The 14934-nt window shown below is 37.8% G+C and overlaps 1 protein-coding gene across 4 annotated transcripts in view; it reads left to right on the top strand.

Annotated features, from left to right (window-relative positions):
* Nucleotides 1-14934, top strand: part of GHR (growth hormone receptor) — a 299067-nt gene that overhangs the window by 207079 nt on the left and 77054 nt on the right. The gene's annotated exons all lie outside the window — the stretch shown is intronic.

Below are 14934 nucleotides of genomic sequence, written 5' to 3'. Positions count from 1 at the left end.
TTAATAAATTACCCAGCCTCAGGTACTTTTTTATAGCAATGAAAACAAACTAATACAACTTCTCTGCAAGGCTGCTTTTTTCTATTTTTGCTTATGCTTGGAGGTTAAGTAAGGCCAAATTAATGAAGGAGGAAAAAAGAGGAAATGATACATCATGGATCAACAATTATTTATTGAATTTAGGAAACTGCCTCTTTTTGTAAATTCTTTTTAAAATTATTTTCATTATTATCTTGAAGTATTTATCTAAGGTTTACACTGGTAGAAAGTTAAACTTGTCTCTCCAACCAAATTGCCTTAAGCTTCAAAATTATGCCTTCTTGTAAGCTCTTTCTTACCCTTAAAATGACTTTACACATTCTCCCCTGGTCCTTTGACAATCTCCTCTTCAACCACAAGACAGAACCCCAACATCAACTCTGTGGGGAAGCGTCTCCAAATTCTCTAGTCCTGAACAATATTCTGCCTTCTCTGCTTCCGTGGAACTTTGTCCTTTACAACATGATAGCGTTTACCTCCTGACATTTTAGTGTGTGTGTTAGCCCTGCATATAGAACTCACCAGATTGTGTGGACTGCATGAATGAATTAATTCTATTGAACTCTAAGGCAAAGCCTAAACTTTATGCTTCTTCTAAATCCCTTACATCTCCTAAAAAAAATTCTGATCCATAGTAGTAAGTACTTGTTTAATTAAATTTTAGGGATGGATATTTTTCATCAGTGGAAGTATATGCTAGAGTCCATATTATGCAATAAGGGAAGGGAAGACAGTATACCTAAATCAGTTAAGATATTGCTATTCTTGTTGTTATTCTGGAGTCACGAAATCATAATTTGAATTTTATGACTGAATTGCAGAATTAATTTCCAATGTGAGATTTTAACATTATTTCCTTGGAGGTGACCAAAAAGGAGAGTTGGTACTGTTTTTAACAACTGTCATTCAATTGTCAGTTGTGCCAGACCACAAATCCTTTATAGCCCTCCTGTTTAAGAAGCATCTGACATGTTAAGCTGCTCCCTAATTAACACAGAGGTTATAAAAGAAGTGGCTGTTTGGTTCTGTTTGGGTTTCCCAGCCAGTATATTCCAAAGCCTTTTTTCACTCAACAGATGAGTGATGTGCTTTATATTCTGTAAGGAAATGAGAAGTAATCAGTTGAAAATGTGTTACTAATGGTACATGCTTCACATTGAAACCATCCTCCTGACACAAACATAATACTTTGCCCTCCACTGTCCCCCAAAGTGGCAGTAGGATTTCTCTAAGTAATTTTCTTTACTTATATGAGTGCAGGATAGGGGGTGTTTTGGGCCAAAAGGTAGCTTTTTGGATATGAAAACGGAAATGCCTGTTCCCATTTAGGGCTGCAGGTCTTCAGGCTTGAGGGTGGGGCCTTTGCCCAGGAACTACCCTCTTCTACCCAGTGTTTCCCTGTCTCCTGTCCATATCACCAGTATACACAGTCTCAAGGAGTCTTGAGAAAGTGTGCCCAAGGCCGTCAGATTCAGTTTGGTTCTGTATGTTACAGGGTCTAAGAAGCGTAAACATTGTGCCTTGTTGAAATACAGCCTCTAGGTATGGAGGATGTGTTGAACAACTTCCTACCAGTCATTTGGCATATGTTGATTTCCTGTCTTCATGATACGTAAGACGACTAGCTAATTATCATTCATATGTGGTAAGTCACATAGATACTGACTTCCCCTATCTTTCCAGCTTTTTCTTATCAAAAGTCACCTGCTCTCTGTCCCAGGAACGACTGGCTAAAGTAACCTATATCAGTGTCTGTAACAGTGGGCACCTATCATAGTGCACATGCTTGAACATATCATTGCCTTTTATCATCACGAGCCTCACATCCAGATGTGACAGACTCAAGTGCTCACATCACCTCACTCTGTCACTGTATACATTGTTACCGTGTCACAAATATTTAACAGTCTGCTGTGTACTCAATCTTTAGCTGTGTGCCCTGAGGGAGACAGAGTAAGATACTGCCCTGACATCAAGGAGCTCACATTCTCCCTAAAGAGATAATTTCACATGAAAAGTTAGTGTTTAACATGAAAAGTTAGTGTTTAACATGAAATGTCCTGAGAATATAAAATTATAATTTACACGTTTCCTGTGTGTACTTTTCTAAGTTCTCAGATTCAAAACAAAACCCCATGGAAGAAAAAATGAAATAAAGACCCTGTCAGGACAAATCCTAGCCAGAACTGACCAAACATAAAAAATAAATGCCACTGCCCTCTCCAAGCCACCTTTACTTTATACTTGGGTCCAAGAAGCCCAAACATTGTGCCTCATTGAAATATAACCTCTAGGTATAGAGGATGTGTTGAACAACTTCCTACCAGTCAGCGCAGTGCAGTGACCATTTAGCAGCATCTCCCTCCTCTCTCCTTCCACCCCCTGCCCCATCTCTCCTTCCTTGCATCTATCTTCCCCTGCCAACAATAATTTTCTTATGTTCTAAGTAAATATCTTTAGTGCTCTCCCTACTACCTAAACATTAAACTTCAAACCTTTCCCAAGACCCTGAACACCCATCCCAGCTCGTAAGTTCAGGCTACTTACCATTCCCCAGGCACACTGTGTTTTCCCTCCTCTGGTACACTGCTCATGTCATCGAATCTATCTTCCTCCCACCCCATCCTGGATTCTGTAAATATAAATCAGTCCTGCCCACCTTTAAGTTTCAGTCAAAACCTGATACTCATGGCCTGAAGCAATCCCTCCCTTCTCCATGCTGGTCTGAGAGAGGTCATGATATTTCAGTAGCTCTGGAGAGACACATATGGTCAAACCAGACCAGCTAAAATTAACCCATGCTATGCACAACCTAAAGAATCACCTCTTGCTGTAACCTCTTTCTTCTCTTGCTCACCAAAAACTGTCTGTCACATTTGCTAAGTAAGCCCTTAGGGCTTTGCTGTGCTGGCAAAAGGTCTTAATCCATGTGAATGTGCATTTTTGTGTTAGTGAGCACATGCTAACATGCCTTCCACAGATTAGTTTCTTAAGAAACATTTTCTGGGGGAAAAAAAGACCTGTTTTTGGTTAGTAACCCCAAAAGGACCTTTCAGTTCACATACGTGGGTAGCAGCATACTCCACTTATGCAAAGGTCAGCCCAGGGTAAATATGAGCAAAACACAGACTTAGGATAAGAAGAATGTTAAGGGAGTTTACAGTTTAAAGAGATATCCAAACAACTTTTTTATATTTTAAAGAAGTAATGCTATAATTTTACTACAAAGAAAACTTCTTTTTATTTCTGGGGAGAAGAATAGGAAGAGTTACAATCTCCTAGAGAAAAGCAAAACATTTTTAGTATTCCCAAATAAGACAGGCACCTCAACTAGGGTGCTGTGGTTGCACGTTCTTTGTAGTTTTTCAAGAATTTTATTTCTCTGTCATGATTATTTATTGGCAGAAGATTTGTTGGGCCAAATATATAAGACTTTCTTAAACACATATAGAGAAAAAAATTAGATGATTGCACATCTTTCTGAGGGAGATTTTTCCCCTATTTTTAAAAGTCATTGCTTTTCACTGAATTTGTCTTGTATTCCTATAAAAGTGTAAATTTTGTGATTGATAGCATTTTTACCTCAAAATGAAATGAATATCCAACTGGAGCAAGTTTTATTGACTGCTTATTGGAGCATAAATTTGTCTAAGTTTTCATGAAAATAGGCATTTGAACATGAGTATTAATGGCTGAGATCAGAGGCAAGTTTTGAAAGGATTCCAAAATATTATCATATTAGATAGGCAAGCAAATGAATTGCTTGAATGCTAGAAGTTCACAAACATTCAAACAATTGTGAGTTACATTAACTTCAATAAAAACTTTTGCAGGACAAAAATTTAATATAGTAAACTTCATCTTGCTTGTCCAGGTCCGTATACATTCTTAGCTGGACTCTTGTCCTAGCTTCCTAATTTTTCTTCCTATCTCCTATTTTTCCCTATTCCAAGCCACCATACTCTGTTCTTGATTAATTCTTCCTGCCTACCTCTGATTCAGTGATTCATCTGCCCAATCATCTATAGTAGCTCCAAACTCTTTTCTAAATTATGAATAAACTTATCTCCCTGGCATTCAGAAAATTCAACAGCATTCATCTTATACACTTTTCTAGCCTTATCTCCCTTTTCTCTTATGTACTCCTATGTTTATATTCCCTGCATTCTTGCTTCATTATATCCATTTACAATGACCCTTTTACCAGTAATTTCCTCTTCTTTCCTCTCAGTCTGAAACAGTCCTTCATAGATTTTGTCCTATGAGCCATATTTCAAATACAACTTTATCCACAAAGCTTTGCCCAGTTCCCACAAGAGGATTCTGCTTTTGCTTTAGAATTGTAGCCTTTTTTTCCTCTCTCGCAAGGAGAGAGAGCGTAGCACCGCAGTTTAAGTACTCAGCCTCTGGAGTAAGCTTTAGTTTAAGACCCAGTTCTACTGCTTACTTCCTGTATGATCTTCTCTAAATTTTATGACCTCTTTGTCTTTTTTTTTTCAATCTCTAAAATAAAGATGCTAATAGTACCTACCTCATAAGATGGTTGTGAGAATTATAAGTGTTGATATATTTAAAGTAGTTAGAATAGTATCTGGCCCTACAGTAAGCTTACGTGGTATTTATTGTATTCTCTTATGGCTCTTATTTTATTCCAATGTGTATTAAATTGAACCGTATGAAATTGCCCATGTCAACTCTATATTGGACCCTAAAATCATTATGTCATTTGGTTCAACCAAATGTAGTGCTTTTTGCACCCCCCCCCCTTAATAAATTGAACTATCTCTAAAGATAGGGACAATATCTTACACATCATTATATCCTACAGTACCTGCTACATACTTGACATATGCTGAGTATTTCACGGATGGTTATTGAATTTTGCACACACACACACACACACACTGCAAAAAATAAACAGAAGCCAAGCCCTCCCCAGTATCTTAAGTACTCTTTGGCTACCAGGGAGTTTCCTCCATGCTGTTCAGCAGTCATTTATGAAAGGAGAGTGATAAAGATATAGAGGAGGAGAATTTTATCATGTCTATTGCTGAGTATAAATACTATGCCTTTCCAAAAAGCCTTCCACAGAACCTTTCCTTCAGGTCAGGGACCTAGTGTCATGGGTCGGTCTTGGATAACGTTGCAGGACATATCAGTTCAACTGCCAAGGGAATCATAAATAGTCCTACTCCTGCCTGGGGCCCACCACTGCCTCTCTGCTTTCATTCTTTTTTATCAGATATTTTCAACATCAAGAACTTATTAGCTGATAATTTAACTAAATTAAGTATAACATAAGGGAAATGTGTCCTGGCAGAGATGGCATCTTAGAGTGAATGCACAGTCTTTATTGGTTACCAAAAAAAAAAAAAAAAAAAAAACTTGAGCTTTGGACAAGCAGTAGAGAGCAGAATTGATACTGGGTTCTGACATGGAAGCTGACATTAAATTATTGACAGTCTACTTGTTTATAAACTATTCAATAAACAATTTAGTAAGTAAACATAGATTCTTGCAATCCCTTTTAAGGAAACAGTGTTTATGTTGGCTCTCTCTTGTACCCAACCTAGTGCTCAGCCTTTCCTGACTCACATAAGCACTAATCTCCAGATAACACCAAGCACCCTAGGGTTATTATTTATCCCCCTTCCTTGTTCTCTGAAATAAGAGAAAGGCAGGTTAAATTATGCACTTTATGTAAGAAGAAATGGAGGTACAGAGAAAACAGCTTAAGTCTCTTAACAGCCCGAGAGAGTGAAGAAGATATTGCCAATGCAATGAGTTGTATCTGTCCCTAGGTAAGTAAAATATTAATTAAAGCATACAACTATATTAATAATTAAAACAACAGTCTTTACTTATATGGACTTTGCAGTGACTTTTTTCCAGCCTGAAATACTCAGATAATGACTGCCATTAGTTTCACACGTTAGTGCTTTATTATATACTGCTTTGTTTTCACACAAAATCGTTGAGAGGTAAGAATTTTTTGAAAGAAATATTTGGTCTTAACTTTTTTATCCCCCTTCAACTTCAAGCAATTTTCTGAGCAATGATAAGTGGTAAGTAGATATTTACCACTTAGTTTACAAGAGACCTGTTTCTCTCTGTGCATTGGCTTAGGCACTATTAATGAAACCTTTGGAATGCAGGTCCCTTCTGGTTGTAAACATATACTGAGGTCTTCTATTTCTTTTGGAGCTCAAACAATAAGAAAACAGTTAGAAATCTGTTTGTGGGCATAGGTCTCTAAAAGCCTTAATCTTAGAAGTGAGTAAAAAAAATTTTAGGCCAGACGCGGTGGCTCATGCCTGTAATCCCAGCACTTTGGGAGGCCGAGGTGGGCGGATCACGAGGTCAGGAGATGGAGACCATCATGGCTAACACAGTGAAATCCCATCTCTACTAAAAATACAAAAAATTAGCCGGGCGTGGTGGCGGGCGCCTGTAGTCCCAGCTACTTGGGAGGCTGAGGCAGGAGAATGGCGTGAACCCGGGAGGTGGAGCTTGCAGTGAGCCGAGATCTCGCCACTGCACTCCAGCCTGGGCGACAGAGCGAGACCCCGTTTCAAAAAAAAAAAAAATTAGAGCCTAAGAAGGATGATTAAGCATCTTACTTAAATTTTCAGTATGCCTATGTACACTCTGTATACTGACTTCTAGCATGGTTTCTTTGCCAGCATAACACACATTTTTTAAAGGGATAATTCAAGACAAACATTCTTTCACCCTGGGTGACCCCAATGGGTGGTGAACACTTTTTAGTAACTCTTGAAAGTTAAAGCATCCAACAGTTGGTTGCGACCTTTTTGGTTGTGACCTTTGAGTTCTTCTAGCTTATAGCCCACTGATTTGCTGCTTAATTCCACAGCTTCAAAACCAACTCTAATCACTGCTCCCGAGAGAGCCCTAGCTTCTGCATACATGAGCCTCTCACCAGGAAAGGATACCTGAAGTCCAGAAAAGCCCTTTATTCACACTGGCTCCTCCTAGTGGGGAACAGTTTTTTTAAATAATGTACATTTATGCACTGGGAAAATATCTTGAATTTATTATTTAGGTGTAACCAGACTTTAATACAACTTAACCTACACACTGAGAAAGCAGACATTTACAAAAAGATTTATGGCTTTGACAAAGCGTTCAAATGTAGTTACCATTAAATAGTAGTTCAAGTAATTGTGTGTCTCATGGCAAATACATGCAATATAAGGTAATATATATTTAAGCCAAAAATAACAAGAGGTGATCATTTGCTAAACAAAGAACTTATTACTTAGGAAAAAATGTTACACAACTTTCAAAGGACTTTTGAAAATATAGTATGATTTATAGGAAATTTATTTGCATATAATTCACAATATCTGGTACAAGGTAAGCTACCTCTGTGTTTTTTTTCTTTAGGTCAACAAATATTTAAACCAAGGGTTGGCAAACTGGCCCTCAGACCAGATGCTTGTTTTTGTAAATAAAGTTTTATTGGACCACAGCCATGCCCGTTTGTTTCAGATTGTGTTTACTTTGAGGCTACAGTGGCAGAGTTGAGTAGCTAAGACACAGAGCATAGGTCCACAAACCTAAAATATTTACTCTCTGGCCCTCTAAAAAAAAGTATGCCAAACCATTCTAAACAGAAAAGCAATTAATTCTCTTTTTTCAACTCTTATTTTAGATTTAGGGGGTACACGTGCAGGTTTGTTACATGGGTCAATTGCATGTCTCTGAGGTTTGGTGTACAAATAATCCCCTTACCCAGGTATTGAGCATATTACTTGATGTTTTTCAACTCACACCCCGCTCCCAATCTTCACCACTCTAGTAGTCCCCTGTGTCTACTGTTGCCATCTTTATACCCATGTTTATCCAGTGTTCAGCTCCTGCTTATAAGTAAGAACATATGGTATTTCGTTTTCTGTTCCTGCGTTAATTCACTTATGATGATGACTTCCACATGCATCCATGTTGCTGCAAAGGACATGATTTTGTTCTTTTTTATGGCTGCATAGCTTTTCATGGTATACATGTACCACATTTTCTTTATCCAGTCCACCATCAATGCGCATCTAGGTTGATTTTATGTTTTTGCTGTTATGAATAGTCCTGTGATGAATATATGAGTGCATGTGTCCTTTTTGTAGAATGATTTATTTTTCTTTGGGTATATACCCAGTTATAGGATTGCTAGGTTGAATGGTAGTTCTAATTTCCTTGAGAAATCTCCACACTGTTTTCCACAGTGGCTGAACTAATTTACATTCCCACCAGCAGCTATAATATGGTTGTTTGTTTGTTTGTTTGTTTGAGACGGAGTCTCGCTTTGTCGCCTGGGCTGGAGTGCAGTGGTGCGATTTCGGCTCACTGCAATCTCCGCCTCCCAGGTTCAAGCAATTTGCCTGCCTCAGCCTCCTGAGTAGCTGGGATTACAGTCGTGCACCACCACGCCCGGCAAATTTTTTTTATTTTTAGTAGAGACGGGATTTCACCGTGTTGGTCAGGCTGTTCTCGAACTCCTGACCTCGTGATCTGCCCCCCTCAGCGTCCCAAATACTATACCCCCCCTCAGTATAATATTTTAATGAACTAATCATCAAGTTTGTACTGGTTACCATCTTTTAGTCTCCTGTTATCTTCAATTTCATAATTGGCATTAATGACAATACAGTATTCACTTTATAAATTTGCTTCATAGTAAACTCTTCTGAAATAAATTACAGTCATGCATCACTTAACAGTGGGGATAGGTTCTAAGAAATGCATAATTAGGTAATTTCATCATTGTGTAAACATGAAGTGTACTCACACAAACCTGGATGGTACAGTCTGCTGCACACCAGCCTTTATGATATAGTCTATTTTTCCTAGGCTACAAATCTATACAGCATGTTACTGTACTGAATATTCTCAGCAATTGTAACACAATGGTAAGTATTTATGTATCTAAACATAGAAAATGTACAGTAAAAATATAGTATTGTAATCTTATGGGACGACTATCATATATGCAGTCTGTCGTTGACCAAAACATCATTATACAGCACAAGACTATAGTTGAAAATTTTAAATTACATATGTGGGTTGCACTGTATTTCTGTTTGCAGCATTGATATATACATTTAATGGTTTGTATGTTTGTGCTTGCATTCATAAATATTAAACTGTTACAGGGAGCATATTTTCTTGTGTAAAAAAATAAATAATTTTTATTTCTAATGACATATAAAATTATTATGGTTATGTTTAAAGAGGCTTGAAGAGGTATTATGGTTATGTTTGAAGAGGCAACGGAAACGTCACCTTTGTCATTGACCAAAACATCATTGTGTGGCTCATGACTGTAATAGTGTAAAGTAAGGATTCAATGTATCGGCTAATCAATGTGGACATATCATTCAGTATTATTAAAGATACTCCATCCAATGAAGACTGAACACCTGTAAATGCTTGGTGATGGATGGAAAGGGCAATTATTTGCAGCTGGACTGTCTGAGACATGTCATCATTATTGCATAATATTTATTTAATGAAGGATCAATGCACCATACAGCTCCAGTTTGAGAGCACACTTGACATTGTAGTTTGTAGATCTTTTATAAACTGAATGCTATCACTGAATTTTTGCTGAAGAATAAAGACAAAAGATTCTCTCTTTAGGAAATTGCACACTTTAAAGACTCATAAACCTGAAACCTCACAGAATCATAATAGATGTATTTTCAGAGACAATTTCTGAGTCCTTGACATATTCTCAAATGTCATTCATGTCTTCACTGCCGCAGGTTATCTTTTTATTTTTATCTGTCATGGAAAAGCAGCCTTTTTTCTTTTTTTATCTCTTACTATGCCTTAATAAATAGAATTTAAAACCCCGAATTTGAATTATTGTGAAAGCCAATATTTGTAGCAAATCCATCTATGCTCTGTGTTGTCAGCACATATGGTTTTGTGTACCTGCTACCATGAAACTCTGCCAGGGTTATCCTCAGAGAAATGGAGAGACACCTGATGCCATCCTTACTCTGACAGAAGTTTTTCTTTCTGTGAATTCCAAAAACTTTTGAAGTTATGCATCTCTTGCATTGAACTTCAGTGGCTTGGGTACACATGGTATCTTCCTTTCTAGATTGTAAGTTCTTTGAGGGCAGGGACTGAGCCTTTCTCATCTTTATATGCTCTGCTGCTCCACCCTTGGTTTAGCCAGGGCCTTACAAAAAGTAGAAGCTTAAATAATGTTTATTAGATGAATATCATACTAAGTTCCAGAAATTACCTGAGAGCAATTGAAGAAGGGAAGTGTGGAGGGAGAGGTGTTACCATAGATTTCATAGTGTTTGAGTTTGGCATCCTTTTCCTCAACACTAATACTAACACAGATAAGTAACCTAACTGCCTTCTAAAATCTGAGAGCAGTAGATGCATTTTCTCTTTTGGGACTTTTCTATCTCATGTGGGAACAACAAACAAAGAAGGTCCTGCGAAAGTCTTGTGGGTATTTATTCTTATCAGTGGTTGTGGCAAACTCTCTTACTGGTTTCAATTGGTCCCACAGGCTATGTGATGAGGACTTTGGGGTTTGGGGAGCTGGGAACCATGAGTTGTCTCTTAAGTATGACCTAACATACTGCTAATACCCCACAAGCTTCAATTTATCCATCTCGAAATGGAGATACTAACATCTATCTCAAAGGGTCATTGTGAGGAGCGAGTAGGAACGTAGAAAAGTTCCTAGCACAAAGTAGATATGGAAGATATGGAATAAGATGTTAGGTATTTTATTATTTTTACTGCTGCTGCTGCTGTTACTACTACTGCTATTATTATTACTACTCCTGGAAGAGTAGGACTTGCCTGGGACACTGACCCTACTTACCCCTTCACCTCATTCACCAAAACTTATCTCCTATATAAATTCATGTATATTTTTCTGGAAGGATAAGAAAAATCCTTCATCTAGGTAGCGTATTTTGTATTTGAATAGTTTATGTTTCAAATCCCAGAGAAGGCCTATACAGCCAAATTTGAAAAAATAAATAAATTTAAAAATAAATATTCAGTGTTTCATATATAATAAAATACCTAACATCTTATTCCATATCATATGTGTGTGTGTGTGTGTATCTTTTAATTGCCATGTATTTCTACCAAAAAATACAAAACTTAATTTTGCATCCTGAAAGACCCTCGTTTGAGAATCCCTGCTTTTATGTTCTGCTTTAGTCCAGGCACCAGATAGCTTAGGTTGTCACTTTACAACTGGAGCAGCAGGTAGGGCTGAGAGGCTCGCCATACTCCAAATTACCAGTGCCAGTCCCATGGCACCAAGACAGGAAAGGCAGACACTCAAACAGAAAGGTAGTGCAATTAATTGCTTCAAATTCTTTACTCAGGGCTGCCCTTAGGCATGATCAGATAAAATGTACACATTGTTTGGAACTTGGTAAAATGTTGTTTCCTTTCCTTCCTCCTTCCCCTGACAGACTCTCCTTAGGTACAAAAAAGATGAGGCTGTACACATAGCTGTACACATAGCTAAAAGCATACACCTTTGAAAAAGGTGTCTTTTTCAAAGAGCACCTTCACCCCTTACTGGACTAAACTCAATCCAAAGCTCTTTTCTCTAAGCTTTATAACACTTACTGCCTGGATGAGTCATTTGTCAATAAATACAGAATATTTGTATAGGTGGGGTTCTTGTATATATGTACGAGCCCCTAGAGTCTCTAACTTAAAATTTATTTTTGCTTTAGAAGTTCAGGAATAAGGAGGCTTTGATGATCAATTTTAACAACCGCAATATATAATACAGTAACTAATGGTTAGGTGTCCAGGCTAGCCCAGGGCAGCCTGTGTGATTCATGCTGCTGGTGAACTGTGGCTGGCTAGGTGAACTAGATCTGGAATTCTGTGGTGCCTAAGGGAGGGAAGGGGATATTTCCCACACTATCTCATCCTGCCCTCACTATCGCTACCCCCAATCTCTCTCTACATTCTACCCCAACTACCCTGCTTTTTCTGTGAAAGACCAGCTGGGGCAAATATTTTGGATTAAGTAAAATTTGTCTTGGGTAACTTCCCAAAAATTTAGTTTTTAACTGAATAATCTTGGTTAATCCATGAGTAAATAAGCTTGTAGAGTATAGTCAGCCTCACTGTGAGGAGCTGACAAACCAGAAAACCAGAGGAATATACACCAATTCCTTCCTGCCCTGCAAACCTCTGCTCCTTGAGGTTTTTAAAGAGTGGCTGCCTAATGGATTAGTCATTAGTTATTGACAGGACCAAAGAGATATGCCTGGCTCCTCTTGGAAAAACCAAAAGACTGAGAGGGAAAAGTACACCAAAAAGATACCTAAGGAGGCAGACTGCTATAAAGAAAATAATTAGGAGAGGAAATCATATGTTTTCAGATGAATAGAATCTGGGGATGAAAAAAGCAGCCTTTTCAGGCAGATGATGGAAAGATAGAAACTAAATTCAGAAGGATTAGAAGATGATTAGAAGGGCAAGAAGTCATAGAACACCAAGATTTCCCAAATTACCAAAAGAAAGCAAGCCCAGTCTTGTTCAGCCTGCAGAATGAGAACGCCCTTCTAGTAAGATCCATACAATGAATTTCACAAATGTTGATTTCTTTCTCTCCTCTTTGACCCCATAATCACCTCCTTCTACTTGCACAACCTTGACCATCACCACTACCTATAACTAATAACCAGTTCTTATGTTCCCCTCAAGGCATAACACAAAAATATTTTCTTTATGATAACTTTCTCTACAAAAAAGAGGGAGAGAGAGAGAAACAAGTCAGGGGACTTCGTTGGTGAGTGTAGACCACAGGAAGAACCTAAAATCCTAGTGGGCTGTCAATATAGACAGGCTGAAACCACTATCCTGAAATGGTGGTTCTAGGTAGGTATGCCCATCAGAATCATCTGTGGATAAGTATTTTCAGTAAATATACATGCAGGACCTCTACCTCAAATGTACTGAATTGAACTTCATTGCTGGAGCTTAGGCATTTCATATTTGTTTCCTAAGCTGCTATAACAAATTACCACAAACTTGGTGCCTTAATAAGAGAAATGTATTCTGTCACAGTTCTGGAGGCCAGAAGTCCAAAGTCAAGGTATGACCAGGATTGGTTCCTTCTGGAGGCTCTGAGGAAATTCTGTTCCATGCCTCTCTCCTAGATTTTGGTGACTGCCAGCAATCTTTGGTGTTCTTTGATTTGCAGAAACATCATTCCAATCTCTGGTTCTGTCTTCACTTGACCTTCCCTATGTCTGTGATTGGTCTCCTTTCTGTCTCTTATAAGGACACCTGTCACTGAATGTAGAGCCTATCCTAATGCACAAGGAGCTCAATTATACCTTAATTATATCTGTAAAGACCCTTTTTCCAACTAAAGTCATATTCACAGGTACCAAGGTTTAGGACTTGGACATATCTTTGGGGGATACAGTTCAACCCATTACACATATGTATTGAAGGGAAAAATTCACGCCACAACTGATTATCCTGTAAAGAATGTTGGCTTAACTTAACGCATTTAACACACCATTTCTCCAGCACTTAGGAAATGCTAGGAGATGCAAAGCTGAAGCTAAATAGGCTTCTTTATTGCAGAACCTCTCAGAGGCTCTCATCTGTTTGTGTGCATTATAAATGTCCAAGAGAAAGAAAAGAATCACAACATTTCCTGGAAATACTTGACCAGGGAACTTCTTTTCAAGGGATTACCTGTTAACTACCTCAATGGACACTAATGACTAAAGGAATACACGCTGCTGGTGATCATGGCACTTCCAAACTATGCTCAATGGTGTGGGCATGAGTCTACCACAGTGTCTAAACACTTAGAGTGTTAATGTCTACACAACCTCTCCCTGGATATGAGCACACATCCTTCATCAAATATCCACAGTGGTTCCCTAGAGGATTTGCATATGTGCATGGATTTTTAGATGTCTGGTCTCTACTCTTGTCTTCAGCCATTTTTGTAGAGAGAAATTGGCAAAATATTAGCATGAATGGAAGGGAAAGGTGGCCAAGATAATACATTATGCCTCTTTTTTTTTTCCCTGAAAACAGCCCAGAATATCTGAAAAGGGAGAAGTGACTTAATCATTTCTATTCCCACAATTCTGGTCCTACAAAATTGATATCAGTATATGATTCATCCAGAAGTTCACAGTGGTATTTTTAAAAAAAACTTTTAGAGGTTACCAGGGCATCTCACTATTTTAAAATTTAATACCTCAAGGGAAATAAGCAACTACCTTGAATTTTTGCATGAATTGCATTCGAGAATAACTGAATAGTTGGTGGAATAAAGTTGTTTTTTTAAAAGTAGGCATATTCTAGTTAATAAATATAAAAGAAATGGTAGGATTAGAAAAATCACTACATTACAAACTCTAATGACATAATAGATTTAAGCAAGATGATCAGTGAATGATAAAATATTTAGGTATGCTGTCTTCTAGGTGAATCAAGCTGACAATACCTTGGACCCACATTAGTCTTACCATATGATACTATATGTCTCCTGATACTTAAAATAAATATCAAATAAATCTTGATAATTGTTGAAAATTGTTGATGAACATATAGTTCACAGCACCACCCATGATATATTCTTTCCATGAGAATTGATCTGAATCAAAGTAAGCCTCTAGGTCTAACTGCCAGTGTATAGGAAATAACAGGGATAGAGGAACATTTTTAAAGTCTTTAAGAATGCAGTAAGCTGAAAGAAATTGTCTGGTTTCTGCAATAACAGCAACAAAATTATGTAATAAGAAGAGAGAGAGAGAATCATGGATTTATACAAACTTAAGAGACACTGTGTGAATCTAGTTTGTATCCTGATCAAATTAACTGTCAAAAGATGTCTTT

The sequence above is a fragment of the Pan troglodytes genome, chromosome 4 (genome assembly GCF_028858775.2).
Source record: "Pan troglodytes isolate AG18354 chromosome 4, NHGRI_mPanTro3-v2.0_pri, whole genome shotgun sequence".
Classification (NCBI taxonomy): Eukaryota; Metazoa; Chordata; class Mammalia; order Primates; family Hominidae; genus Pan; species Pan troglodytes.
The sequence above is the reverse complement of the archived record's forward strand: the minus strand, read 5'-3'. Positions and strand labels throughout refer to the sequence as shown.